The sequence below is a fragment of the Equus caballus genome, chromosome X, assembly GCF_041296265.1.
Source record: "Equus caballus isolate H_3958 breed thoroughbred chromosome X, TB-T2T, whole genome shotgun sequence".
NCBI lineage: Eukaryota > Metazoa > Chordata > Mammalia > Perissodactyla > Equidae > Equus > Equus caballus.
The window spans coordinates 117,806,022-117,821,913 of NC_091715.1; positions in this window are offsets into that span (position 1 = coordinate 117,806,022).

Below are 15,892 nucleotides of genomic sequence, written 5' to 3' on the forward strand. Positions count from 1 at the left end.
CAAATGTCTATAGAAAAGAGAAACCGTTTGGTCATTTGATGAGCAGAATGTTAGAGATAGGCAAATGTTTGTACTGAATAGGCAAGACAGCATGACTTATCTTTCTCTTTTATATTGATAGCCACAAAACTTGAATGAACTGCTGGTACATATTTATATTTATTCAACACTAATATATTAGGAACTTTCTTTGTGTCAGGCGGTACTAAGTATTGGAGATGCCATGATGAGTAACACATGGCTCATGCCCTTCAGAAGGTCACAGTATAGTGAGGGTGTATGGTGGTGGGTAGTTCAAGAATATTAGACATGGGCATTTTTTTCTTGTTTCCAAAAGTAAAATAGTGAAATAATACAGAAAACTTTTTTTCTTGAGGTGGTGGGGAGGAAATTCCTACTGTTGGTATGCAATTCTAGCTAAATAAATTTTCAAATTTTCCATTGTCCTTAGAAGAACTGATGTATTTTTTTTCTTTTTTTAACAATCATGCTTCTATTTTCTTGCAAGTCTCCATAGCAATGAAAATCTCAAGAAGAAAGACAGAATATAGGATTTGTTAACAGAAGACACTTCTAAATGAGAGTGATATGTGATAGTGCCACTTTTCACATTTCCATGGGCCTGTAATGCGGTGTAATATAGGACTTGGCTGAGAGTCAGGAAAACTAGTTCTAGTTTTGTCTCTACTGTCTCAGTTTTATAAAGTGTAAAATGAGGATAATGAAATTTGTCCCACCTATTTCATATACTGTGAGGTTCAAATAATATATGTGAAGATACCTTACAATCTCTAAAGTAATGTGCATTTATTAGGTATTATTGCTGTACCAAAACTTTGTGACTGATATCAGGAAATTTGGTATCCTTATCATAGAGAGCACTTTGGTTGTAATTTCTAGATATATCTTGACTCCCTTCACAGTTTATATGTAGGAGGTGGAGGGCAGTGACAAGAGATGAAGTTGAAGGGTAGGTAGAGATTATGTAGGCCATGGCAAGGAGTTTGAATATTTTTATAAATAAAATGGTAAGCTATTGAAAGATTTGAAGCAGGGAAGTAGTGTGATCTGATTTGCTCTTTGAGAAGATTTACTCTGGCTATTTTGTAGAGAATAAACATTAGGAGGCAAAATTAAAGGCAGGAAACAGACCACTGAGAAACTTTTACTGTGGTCCAAGGAAAAAAAAAACCGTGATGGTTTGGGTTAGGGTGATGGTTGTGAGGATGAAGGGGATAGGACAAATCTGGGAAAGCTTGGAAATAGAACTGATGCGATTAGCTAATAATGAGTCTGTAAACAAAATCTTTATTACTATGGTAGCACAGATGATTGGTTGAACCTGGCGCTAAATCTTTTGTCTTTGATCTGTCCAGTGCACTGTTTTATTCAAACAACTTCAGCTTTCTCGATGTCATATATCCCATGAATTAGTGGAAAATTATGGATATTTTGCTGCAAAGACCATTTCTTTGATTAAATGAAGTTTGGGGACTTTTTTAGCTAAGTTGTCAGGAAATTGTTTATGTTTAGCCAGCATTGGCAATCAGTTTGATGGGCAAGTTTAGGGTAGATATTTTAATTACAAAATATAGAAGTGTGATTGTAAACAAAATATTTGCCGAAAGAATAATTGTAAGGTTAAACAGAATTCCATGAGGGGGTGTGGGAAAGCAAGGCCTTAAGGATGAAGTTTATGTTTTTGGTTTGGGTTACTGAGTAGATGAAACAATTTATGAAGCTGTGTAAGACTCAGAGAGTAATAAGCTTGAGAGAGAGAATCAAAAGTTGTGTTTTGGATATGTTGAGTTTGAGATCCCTTTTGGATACTCCAACTTGTGGAAATTCTAAGTAAGCAGTCAAGAATATAAAATGAGTTCAGGGATGAGATTTTGGCAGGAGATTAAAAACAGGGTGCATGTGTTTCTGGATATGTGGTGAATGAGATACCTATTCTATATCCAAGTGGCAATGTCTAGTAAGAAGTTGAATATATGTGTTTGAAACTAAGGAGAAAGAATTTGGATAGAGATATGGATTTTGGAGTCTTCAGCGTATCCATGGCAGTTAAAACCATGGGACTGGACAAGATTTCCCACCAGATGAAAATGTAGTTGAAAAAAAAAGAGAACCCAGCACAGAATCCTGAGAAACACCAGGAGATGAAAGAAGAAGAGAATCCCTAGTGAGAAAGGTTGCAGAAAAACCAAAGAAAGAGAGTATTTCTAGGAAGAAGGATTTTTCAACAATATCAAATGCTTTTGATGGGACAAGTATGATAATAGCTGAGAAATACCCATTTGATTTAATATAAGGAGCTCCTTGGTGTTCTTGGTGAGAGATGCTTTGGTGAATTACTGGAGGTAGAAATGAAATTTTGTTGAGATGGGTACTGAGTGTAGACTAGAAATGGAAATAGTGATTGTAAATATTTCTTACAAGAAGTTTGATTGTGACCTGGAGGAGAGCAATAACAAAGCAGCTGGAGAAGATTAGGAGTTATATATTTTTTTTATTATTTTTAAGAGGTATTCAATTTATTAAACTTAAAAAATTCAGAAACTTTGCTTTTCCTTAAGATTCTTGGTTCATCTCATTATTCTAAGTTGAGCAAATTTTGATGATCATTTTGATTTGTTTGGTTTCATTCACAAACTTGATCTATTAAGCTCCCTCAAATATTTTAAAGTTCATTCATTCTATTTCTTTTTTAAAAAGTTCAAATGTATGACCAGCAACCAAAACATTCCCAAATACTTTAACAATTCCAGAAAAACTAATAAATTACATACGGTAAATCTAAATTTGTTTACCAAGATTAAATACCGTTACACTTTTCACACAGAAATCACAAGTCTGAGATCAATTACTCAAAGAACAAAGCCAGTCTGTTAGATCCTCTGAAGGGTCAAATTCTTTAAAACATTCAGATAATTTACATAGAAAATATAGAGTCCTAAGTTCAAGTTAAGTCCTTAGCTTATCTTTTTTTTTTTATTAATGTTATGATAGATTACAACCCTGTGAGATTTCAGTTGTACATTATTGTTAGTCATGTTGTGGGTACACCACTTCCCCCTTTGTGCCCTCCCCCCACCCCCCCTTTTCCCTGGTAACCACCAATCAGATCTCCTTGTCAATATGTTAACTTCCACCTATGAGTGGAGTCATATAGAGTTTGTCTTTCTCTGACTGGCTTATTTCACTTAACATAATACCCTCGAGGTCCATCCACGTTGCTGCGAATGGGCCAAATTTTGTCTTTTTTTATGGCTGAGTAGTATTCCATTGTGTATATATACCATATCTTCTTTATCCAATCATCAGTTTCAGGGCATGTAGGTTGGTTCCACGTATTGGCTATTGTAAATAATGCTGTGATGAACAGAGGGGTGCAAGGGACTCTTGGGATTTCTGATTTCAGGTTCTTAGGATAGATACCCAGTAATGGGATGGCTGGGTCATAGGGTATTAGGAGTTATATTTTTAAGAAAAGAGAAACTGAGCTTACTTAAATGCTGATGGAAAGGATCTAGTAGATAGAAGTTGAAGATATAAAGAGAGAAAGGGACAATCAGCTTAATATGTTTTCTGAGAGAAGATGGGATACAAATAATAAATGAAGATATTAGCCTAAAGCAGAAGAGATACCTCTTTTGTTTTAATAGGAAAGTAGAAGAAAAGGATGGGTGTGAATTCAAGAGAAATTGCACAAATAGTGATAGGAAAATAACAGAATCCCCACTCTATTACTATTGGTTTCTATATTCTGTGAAATGGGAGGCAAATTAACCTACTGAGAGTGACCTGTGGTGTAGTGGGGACAATAATGAGAGATAGAAATAGAAAGAGGGAGAGTGAGAGCAAGTGGGAGCCTAGGATAATCCTGTCTTTGGTCCTACTCTTTTTCTACTTCACTACCTTTTGAGTTGTGTTCTTATTTTTATTTTTTTTAACTGAAATATATTTGCTATGTAACTGTGTAAATTTAAGGTGTACGACATATTGATTTTCTATCTTTATATATGGTAATATGATTGCCATTGTAGTGATAGTTAGCACCTCTATCATGTCACATAATTATTTATTTTTTGTGGTAAGAATAATTAAGATCTAGTTTCTTAGCAGGTTTGATATTTACAATGCAATATTGTTGTCTGTATTCATTATAATGTGCATTAAACCTCTAGGACTTATTTATCTACTAGTTGTAAGTTTGTACTCTTAAACAACATCTCTCCTATTCCTCCATCCCCAGCCTTTGGTAGCCACCATTCCACTCTGTTTTCATGAGTTTGGCTTTTTTAGATTTCACATATAAGTGATATCATACAGTATTTGTCTTTCTCTGTCTGACCTATCTCACTTAGCATAACGTTCTCAAAGTTCATCCATGTTTTCTTAAATCTATGGTTGAAGAGAAATATTTACCTCCAAAAATATGATAGTTGTATTTTAGTCTTAATGTTACTTGGCATTGTCATTTTTTTTCTTTTTTTTCAGGCTAAGCTGTGAGAGTTTGGATCAGGAGCTGCTAGCCAGATACCATTTTGAAACCTTTTCTGAAGGTTCTCTTTTCCCCTCAACTGAACAGGTTCTTAACAGGCCATTTTCAACTACTAGATCCACAGCAGGCCTGTGAATGGACTTTAAATGCATTGGCAGCTCTGTCACCTTTTGCAAGTGACATTTTATCAACTACTACTTGTTTCTGTATGTCTCTTTCCCTTGGTGCCCCTGTTAGAGAGAGAATCTCAGGTGGATAATCATTTTATCTAATCCTAGGAGGCATTTCTGGTGTTCTCAAGAATATATCTATGTGCCCAGCTTAGATAGTGTTTAGCTCTTTTCTATAGTGTCTAGTTTAGTGCCATACTGTGATGATGCCCCAGCTATTCTCACTTCATTTTCGCTTAAGCTGCAGTGAATCATTAAGTGGACCAATCAAATGTTGGGTAACTTTGGTTCCTTAACACTGTGTAATCATGCATAAATCTCTACGACACTGTATTCTTTTCAACAATCCCTAAGACAAGATTGTGTCCAGAAACCATTGCTAAATTTAATCTTTCATTAACTTCCTTTCTTCTGCTTGAGATATATCTATTCCTTTCTTTCCATTTAGTCCTCTCTTATTTGTTCTCTTTCTCTTATATCTAAGTTTGGATAACTTTTGCATATTATGAAATTTGTGTAATTTTTCTGCTATGAAAACATTTTGAATGATCACCCTATTTTGATGTATTTCCCTCTCTTCTCTGTATTCCATGGACATCTTTGTCATATGTAAAAGTATGCTTATTAATTAAAGTCAAGATTCCTTTAAGAAACCCCCCTGAACATTTACCATAAGCATATTATACTTATCATTACTCTGTGGCTAAAGAAACAATAATCTAAGCTAGTTTAAGCAAAAAAGAATTAATTGGATCACATAATTGGGAAACCTAAAGGTAGATATCAGTTACTTCTGTATCTGGGGCTCTAATTCTCTTTGTACATCAATATCATTTTGAGAGAGGCTCTCTCCATGTGGCATGGAAGATGGCTACAATCAGCCTTAAGCCTATGCCTTACAGCTTATAACTGATAAAGAAAGAGTTTCCCTCACTCCCAGTTTGCATATAGGAAATTTTATGTAAGAACTTGAATTACTCATGCTTGAGTCATGGTCCTATGTGTTGAATAAAGGAATAAGATGTCATGATTGGTAGGGTCTGTCTGACATGCCCATTAATACATTTGGGGAAGGGTCAGACGCTATAATTAATAGTACCACTAGAACCATTTTATTTATTTACTTTTTGCCATGGTCATATGAATTTTATGTTAATTTTTTATTATTGTTTAATTGCAGTAAAATTAGATTATGACATTATATAGCTTTCAGATGTACATCGTAATATAGTTTGAATTCTGTGTAGATTACATCATGTTCACCACCCAAAAACTAATTATAGTCCATCCCCTCACATGTGAGCCTAATCACCCCTTTTGCCCTCCCCCACTTTCCCTATGGTAACCACTAATCCAATCTCCATTGCTATGTGTTTGTTTGTCGTTTTTATCTTCTACTTATGAGTGAGATCATATAGTATTTGACTTTCTCCCTCTGACTTATTTCACTCAGCATAATACCCTCACGGACCATCCATGTTGTCACAAATGGTCGGATTTCATCATTTCTTATGGCTGAGTAGTATTCCATCATGTATATATACCACATCTTCTTCATCCATTCAATCCTTGATGGGCCCCTAGGTTGCTTCTAAGTCTTGGCTATTGTGTATAATGCTGCAATGAACATAGGGGTGCATGTATCTTTATGCCTTTGCGTTTTCAAGTTCTTTGGATAAATACCCAGCAGTGGGATAGCTGGATCATATGGTAGATCTATTCTTAATTTTCTGAGGATACTCCATACTGCTTTCCATAGTGGCAGCACCAGTTTGCACTCCCACCAGCAGTGTACAAGGGTTCCCTTCTCTCCACGTCCTCTCCAAAACTTGTTTCTTGTCTTGTTAATTATAGCCATTCTGACCAGAGTGAGGTGATACCTCATTGTAGGTTTGATTTGCATTTCCCTAATAGTTAATGATGTTGAGCATCTTTTCATATGCCTGTTGGCCATCCGTAAATATACTACAAAGCCATAGTAACCAAAATAGCATACGACTGGCATAAAAACAGACACACAGATCAATGGAACAGAATTGAGAGTCCAGAAATAAACCCACACATTTAGGTACAACTAATATTCGACAAGGGAGCCAAGAGCATACAATGGAGAAAGGAGAGTCTCTTCAGTAAATGGTGTTGGGAAAACTGGACAGCCACATGCAAAAGAATGAAAGCAGACCATTACCTTACACCATGCACAAAAATCAACTCAAAATGAATTAAAGACTTGAATCTAAGACTCAAAACCATGAAACTTCTAGAAGACAACATAGGCAGTACGCTCTTTGACATCAGTCTTAACAGCATATTTTCAAGTACCATGTCTGACCGAGCAAGGGAAACAAAAGAAAAAATGAGCAAATGGGACTACATCAAACTGAAAAGCTTCTGCACAGAAAAGGAAACCATCAACAAAACGAAAAGACAACCTAACAATTGGGGGAAGCTATTTGCAAACCATATATCAGATAAGGGGTTAATATCCAAAATATACAAAGAACTCATACAGCTCAACAACAAAAAAACCAACAACCCAATTAAAAAATAGGCAAAAGATCTGAACAGAGATTTCTCCACAGAAGACTAGAACCATTTATAGTGTGGGTGAAATAGCTCCTCTAAGGGAAAGAATGCTGGCAGAGAACTAGCATTGTTTACTATACATATGATACTATCTTTTCTATACTATTTTTTTCATATTTCTTCCTTTAAGACCTGTTTTAAACTTTGTCAATGGCAGTACTCATGATAGAAATCAGAATCTTTTCAAAGTTTTATTGAATATTTAAAAAGTGCCTACTATGTACCAGACACTGTTTTTAATATTTGGTAAATTTTAATTCATTAATCCTCTTAACAACCTATAAGGTAGGTACTATAAGTATGCATAGTTTACAGATGAGAAAACTGAAGCATAGAGAGGTTGAGTAACTTGCTCGTGGCCACATAGTTAGTAGAAAATCCCAAGATTTGATAGACTGTCTGGACCCAGTATCCATGTGTTTAAGCATTTCATGCCATACTCACTCTTTGACACCCTCCCCCTGCTTCATCTAATTTGGTCACAAACTGCTGTTGAGTGTAACTTCTACCTCAGTAATAAATTGCAGCTGTGTTCCCACTTTTCCATCTCTCCCTCCAATGTCATTCCATTCCTCTTTCCTTGGTTCCTTCTTCATAAGTTTTTTTTTCTTTTTTCACATGGTAGATTATTATAGTACTTTAACTAATCTTCTTTCCTTGAGTTTAGTCCTTTGAGACATTTTACAACTTCCTCCAGGGCAATTTTTCTGAAATATTAATCTAATAATTTTGCCTCGCTGATTAAAAACGTTAAATAGTTTCCCTAAGTTTTTAAGTTAAAATCTAAGCTCTTTAATATGGCCTGCAAAGTCCTGCACGAACTAGCCTTTTTATGATTTTTCAGATACTCTAGCCACTCCCACACTTCTACCTGATTTTTCATACACATTTCTTGCCACTCTTTCACTTATATTTCACATATCACCTGCACTATCTAGCCATATGATCTTTGGAGAATCATCTTACTCTCTGATGTGAGTAAAAATGATAAGATTAGACTAGAATAGCCCTATGTACCTGCCAAGCCCTTACAAAATCTATGATCCTTATTCTTTGCTTGCCAACTCCTCCACTGTGATATATTTAGCTTTCTAGATCCTTCATATGTATCCACAATAAGTGCTCCTGAGTATAAATTTTTGCTATGTCCTTGGAGGGGGAAAATGTCTTAAGAATTTTTTGTGTGTGTATTTTGAGACTAATAAAGAATTTCAAGAGAAATTTAATGAATAAATTTCTTTTGTACACTATATTTAAATGCTCTCAGAACTGTGTGTAATCTCACCAATTGTATACGCTTTAAAAAAAAATCTAAGCTATTTACAAAGAGTCAGAAAACCCTGAAATCAAAGATTAGAACTCAATTTAAGGTTCAGAATCCACAAAGTTTGGATGGTTTGTTAACAAATTTCCATGATCATTTTCAATACCATCTTCGGCTAAACTGTTCATTCCTGTGATCCTTTTCATTAGCTAACTTGAAAGTCTTGCAGCTTTGACATATGTAAGAACTAATTGACTCTGAAGAGCTAGGGTTAATTTCCTATCTTTTCAGAGTTAGTGTTTTCTAAATCACTATTGTAGAAGCAACAGGACCTCGATGACTAGTTGTTTTTGTACAGAGGAAAAATAAATGTGCTAATGAATTCTAAACAGGTAGTAATAGGCAGATGAGAGAGTATTTTGAATTTTGGTTTAGTTTCCTTTTATTTATGGTTTTCCTTCAAGTGAACTTCCTTCATTTGTGGAGAGGTTTCACAAGATGTGAGGATTGAGAAGGGGCCCCTAAGCAAACTTTTCAGAAATGGAATTCCTTTTAATCTCATTTTTTTTATCGTTGAATGCAAGACAAATTGATCTCTAGTGCAGTGCAATGCAAGGTTTTCTTGAACAGAATTGGAGACTATGGGGAAAGAGGAGACAGTAGAAAGGTATTGATTTCCTACTGCCTCTTCCTGCTTTCCATTATTCTTGGCTTTTTTTCCCTAGTAACATGGGCTTTGGAAGCAAGCAGATTAGAATATGTGTACTGATTCAGGGACTTCCTAGCTGTGACTTTGGGCAAAGTTATTTAATCTCTTTAAGCCTCAGTTTCCTCACAGTCAAGTGGGGATAATAAAAGTGCTTATCTTGCAGGATTATAATAAAGATCAAATGACATAATGCATGTTAAGAGCTGGACACATGGCAAGCAATCAGTAAATATTAGCAGATATTGTTATTATCATTAAATATTACTGTTGTTGTTCCATGGATTGATGAAGAAAATTATATTTTATGCCACTGAGCAAATTTAATCCAGAATTACCCATGTGAGCTTTCTGTTCTCTTTTAAACATACTACCTGATGTTTAAACGTACCACCTATGTCCCCTGCCTCACTTCCCTTTTTTCCCACAGAATCTTAAATCTTTCCTGTTGCCTGAGTAACTCAATTCTCTCCAAATGTGCTTTCCCAGTTAACAAAAATAAAGACCGACTCCGTAGTTGCCAAATCTGACCTTCTTAGAAAGCAGGTCAGTAACATTCAATAATACTTCAAGTATGACTCTCATAGGGTCTTGCCCTTTCACCTTGTGCTGCTTACCTGGCCCTTCCATCCCCACCTCCCAACTTCTATTTTCCCTCCTTCTGGCTAATACACAGGTCTCTTGCTAAAGAAGGGATTCTGTTACTAAGAACAGTAATACTTCTCCAGTGGTGCAATTATTATTATCCTCAACAGGCAGAGGATGTAGCTTTAGCATACATATTCTAAGTAATTGTACTGTTTGATGGCGCCTTTAAGATCTCTGATCGTATACCAGGAGAAGGCTTTTTAGTTTTAGAGGAATGTGCTGACAGAAGATTAGTTTATGGCCTTCTATGGTGACTTTTGACTGTTTAAATTTCTGTGCCCTGAAGCTTTACAGAAGTTGCTTGGACTTAAAATACACCTCTCTATATTGGGCTGGTGTTGTTTAAACACAAGCACGGCATATTAGAAAAAGCCAGACCTGGATTCATGTCCTGGCTCAGACACTTACTGGCTATGTGATCTTGGGCAAGTGTCTTAACTTCTCTGAACCTCATTATTATCAAGGGTGAAATGAGGATAAAAGCATCTACCTCATAAGGTTATTTTGAAGTTTAAATGAAGTAGAAAACTGAAGTCCCTGGTATACAATATACATAATAAGTGTTTCTGTAATTGTTTATGTGCGTATATATATGTTTTAAAAATTCTTGGTTGAAGGAAATATGTGGAAACATGGTCCAAAGTAATATACAATCCACATTTGAGTATATGTGCCACTAGAAGTTATAAACTGTCAAGAGCTTAGATATGACTGCTCTTAAAATCTATTGAGAAGTTAAGTCAACATGCACATGTTAAGAAATGCTCACTTGACCCATCTGTCTGTGTGGAAGCATTATTGGCACTGGGACCACACTGTAGCTCTGTTGTGGAACCACATTGTAGTGGAGACTGCTTTGTAGCAAGGTCTTTTTATATTTCAACTTCTACATCTTTTCTGTGATACCTAAGTTGGCATTAGATACAGCTAATGCTGAATTCTTCTTTGTAACAAGTAAAGTGGTCCTCTTTACCAGAGAAAAATAAATCCCATAGCTTGAGAAGTAGATGGAGGAGAAAAAAGGGTCACACCAAAATAAGTTTCTCTGTCATGAAAGTGCAGCCCCTGCATACTTTCCCAAGCAAGCATTTGCCAGAGAATGCTTGACAATTAAATGCTGCCACCTCTTTTCAGCAGTAGATCTTCCATACAAAACAGCCTGTCAAGATGACAAATGAATCTAATGTGAGCTAAAAACAAAACAAAAAAAACAGCAAAAGCAAACCCAAAAAACAAGCTAGCTTCAGACTCTTCTCATGTGAACAGCATGTTGTATATGGGATTAGCTAGAATTTAATCAGAGTTTGTTTATAGTCACTGAAAAAGAGGAACCTCCCACTTTCAAAGCCATTGGACCGAGCTAACCGTCTATCCTGGAGCATATCTTTTCCTGAGACTCAATGCTTTCAACAGTACTTGCTGCTTAAAACTTTGTGCAGGAAGTATACCTTGTTTTGAATCAAAGTCCTCATTGCTCTTGATCTTCAGGACCATTGCTAACTATCTTTTGCCAGCAGATGTTTATCTTCAGAGTCCTGGAGCCTATCAGCCTGGCTTGCTCTTGACTCTACTGAGAGGACTGTTGATTTATCAGCCATGTCTAAAGGAAAAGGAAGAAGACTGAGGAATGAGTGTCCCTCCTACCATGCTGACTTCTTCACTTGGTCTGGAACACTCATACCCCACTGCATTTTGACTAGTTAAGGGCCACTTATCATTCAGATCTCAGTTTAAGCATCATTTTCTCAAGGAAACTTTCTCTGACACCCGGAATAGATGAGGTTCCCTTAGTATAAGCTCTAATCATTCCCTCTACTTTTCCTTCATAGTGGTTATCACGTTATGTCATTATATTAAATTGATCCATATGAAATTACTGTTTATGTAGGTCAAAAATGGTCAAGTATTGGCAATTTCGTATGGTCTAACCTAAAATATTTGTTTGTGGAGTTATCTAATTAATTTCTATCTCCCTCACTAAACCATACGCTCAGTGAGGTCAGAATCCAGCCTATTTCTTTACCTCTGTGTCCCTAGTATCAAGCAAAATGTCTATCATATAGCAGTTGCTCCATAAACATTTGTTGAATGAATGAATGAGTGAATGAATGAATACCATCTGAATACGAATTTCAAGGATCATATATAGACTCTTGAAACAAGTATTCAAGATACTCTGGACTAGGACAATATTACTATGTGTGGAGGGGAGGCATGCTTTATCGTGGATGGGGGAACATTGTTTTACACGTAACACAGCTTCTTCACAATAGATTCTCTTATGTGCCCTGGGGTAGTATCAATTCTCCCACCCCTTATACCCTCCCAAGTCAGAATTACTGTTGTATGTTTCTGTTATTGATGGATGTCTGTCATCTCTCTTGGGAATTTTGGATCAAAACAAACAAACAAAAAGACTGAACACAACTACTCTAACTTCACAGTCAACATTATCTCCCACTATGCTTTTAGATGAAACTTTTACTCAAGCTAAATCAGTCTGCTTGCTGTTTACCACATACAGGTTGGATTTCTTTCCATCTGCTTCTTTGCTCATGCCCCTGTCTTCTATTTATTTATATCCCACCTATCTTTCAAAGCCCAATTCATATCTCTCCACTTCCTGAATCCATACATGACCAGTCAAGGTAATCTTTCTCCTTTAAAATCCTAGAGTGCTTGCTATGTTTCCCATACAATGCTGTTATCACTTAGTTACTACCTACTTTGACAGTAATTTGATCACATGAGAATCTGTTGTTCTCTTCATATGTTGCCCATTCTTATCCTCCACTATCAGTGATTTGGGAGAGTGGGAACATGGGGAGAAGCATGCTTTGAAGAAAGCATATCAATAAATTTATGTGTAAAGAACTTAAAATACACTTGTATTGTTATACAAGGACAGAGAATTTATGATATTTTTAAGTTAGGAAAGGAAACATTCATTTTAAAAGTTGAGAAGTACTTTAAAAGGGAAAATAACAAGCCATGATAAGACTTATATAACTAAAAGGAGGTTAAAAAAAAAGTGCCCTGGCCTGGGGGGCACAGGAGATGTCATATATAGTCCTTCTCTTCTTCTACCCATGGAATGTCAGGACTTTGCAACAATATATAGTGGAATCTTTTGGTGACACACATGGTTACTATAAAAACTCTATTTTCCTTCTCTTTCTTTCCTAAGAGAAGCAGTTCAAGCTGTTAGAGCTGGAGATGAGCAGTTTAGGACTGAGGTGACTTTTGCTTAGGAGATACTTTAAACGCAGAGGTTTTGTTTCAGAGTCCATCTTAGACTTTAGAGTGAGGTGAGTAAAGTTGGGGATTTGCCAGTTTCCCTCTAAGTGATCAGCTTAGATTCTCCGAGTAGGGGAGGAGGTAGGAGACACAGCAGAAGCTCTGTAGGCTGCTCTTTCTAGATATAATTTTACCGAAGACAATTAGGCAGAGGCACTATCAGTAAATGCTAGAGAGCCACCAAGAAGATCATTAAAGATCATGTCTTTAAGAAAATGATCAGTTCCTTGAAAATAATGGTCATAACTTGTACTTTTATTATACACATGGCAGTGCATTATAGATAGTTAAGTCCTCAACAAATATTTCATCAAATAACAGAAATTAGGCACTGGAAGGGACCCTAGGAATCATTTAATTCAACTCGTACATTTTATAGTTCATTAATTCAACAGCCATTTATAATGTGACTGCTCTGTGCCGGATAGTCTATCCACAGAAGACCCAAAGACAAATAAGACAGTAACTGTATTTGAGGGGAATTATAGAAAGAGACAACTGAAACTCTAAGAGATGAGTTCACTTGTTTAAAACCATGAGGCCTAGGGTAGACATGATCATGCACAGTTTAGTGCTCTTTTCTTTAAAAGAAAAGCCTTTGTTGAGTCCATGGTGATCAACTCTACCTCACTCTGGATCCTGGTACTTACTGCTTCCCTAACACTAGAAAGTGCTTCCCTACTCCTGTTCTAATCCTAGAAGAGGAAATAGAGTTAGTAAGACCTGGTACTTCATTAGCCCTCACTGTGTGTAAGTTAAGAATTCCTTCTTACAGTAAGTTTACCTTTTATTCTATATATGATACTTACTTTGTTGCATTCAGTCGCATAAGGATTTGCATATCTGAGCCATTAGCTTAACTTTTCCCTCTATTTTATCTCTTTCTAATAAGGGTTCTCTTTACCTAACTGTTTGACTCATTTTTAGGAAAACTTCCTCTAAAGATGACTCTCTTTTTATTTCATCAAGAATATTTTTATTTTATAGCAAATATTTTTAAGATAATTGTAAAATTTTAAAGATACAGAATATATAAGGAAGAAAATAAGAATCACCTATGATAATACATACCCAGAAATAACTACTCAACTTTCTGATATATTACTTTAGTTTTTGAAGTGGGGTAATAGTGGTCTAATTCTATAATCTTTAATTCTGCAATTTGCTTTTTCTCTCCAATAATTTATTATGAATATTCATATCAATAAATATTTTTCAGCATAAGTTTTAATGATTATATAATATTCCATTGTATAGGAGTTTCTCTTTCTATCATGTAACTGCTATGTGCAAGGCATTGTGCTTTAATGCATAGGTATTTTGCGTAAAAAGAATTCTAGGGAAGAATTTAGGCATAGTCTGTAGTTAAACAGCTGATTCCAGATTCCACTTAGGGAAAAATATGTTTTTTGGGGGGAAATTCCTTGATAGACATCTTGAGAGTAGGGGATTGAATCTCTGAGAATGCGAGTTGGGCGTAAACTTAGCATCAAAAGATTGCAGGGCCGGCCGGTGGTGCAGCAGTTAAGTTCGCGCATTCTGTTTCTCAGCGGACCGGGGTTCGCCGGTTCAGATCCGGTGCCCACATGGCGCCGCTTTGTAAAAGCCATGCTGTGGTAGGTGCCCCACGTATAAAGTAGAGGAAGATGGTCACGAATGTTAGCTCAGGGCCAGTCTTCCTCAGAAAAAAGAGTAGGATTGGCAGTAGTTAGCTCAGGGCTAATCTTCCTCAAAAAAAAAAAAAAGATTGCTAAACTGGTTTGTATAAGAAATTGTAGCAGGAATATAGGGCTGGAGGTGAGGGGGGCAGAAATAACAGGACAAGAAGGAGAAAGGAAGAAGTTAGGCGATATGGGAGAAGGCTAGAGCCTACAGAAGGATGTGTCCAGTGACACAATAGTGGTAGGATAGTTGAAGGACTTTTAAAAGCAAAAGTCAATAATATTCAATGTTTAGTTATTTGTATAGCTATAATATAAAATTCTTACCTCTTCTCAAACCTCCAGTAAGATCTGATATACCCATATAATCTTAAATTGAAGTTTACAAGGAATGAATTGATACAGGTCTAAAGAGAAACATTGTTTTGCCCTGTACTAACTCTACTGATGGTTTGTGGAGACTGGAGCATTGAATCAGGAGGGAGAGTGGACTAAGAGTTCCAAGAAGTGACCAACAACAAAACGAGCAGGGGCCAAAAATGCGAATCTGAGTAATGCAGACAAAAAGCAGTTTTAACCTGTTTAGACTAAAAAGTGGCCATTTGACAAACTCTTGCCTTGTACTGGAAATACACTGGGGAAGTAATCTTAGAAGCCTGGAAGGTGTGGGAAGCTGACATCAAGGTTACATAATACAATGTGATAAGTTCTATAATAGAGGCATGATCAATATCTTTGTCCAGTCAAATGTGAATTGACATTTACATATAAAGCTTCCCCATAGCAACCCTCAATTAAACTTTGATTCCGAACTAGGAGTTAAGAAATTTGTGACTGTAGGAGACACATTTTCCCCCTCAAACACCTATTATCTTTCTTAGTACAACTTTGTCAATAACCTTCCCACAGAACTTAAAACGTTTCTGAAAAGATAGCAAGATTAATCAATACACAGTAAACTTAAATAGTGTCTTTTTTCTCCTTGTTTCCAAAAGACTCAGTTTGTTTCTTCTCTGGTGTGGTATTTTGCTGACACCCATATGAATCATGACT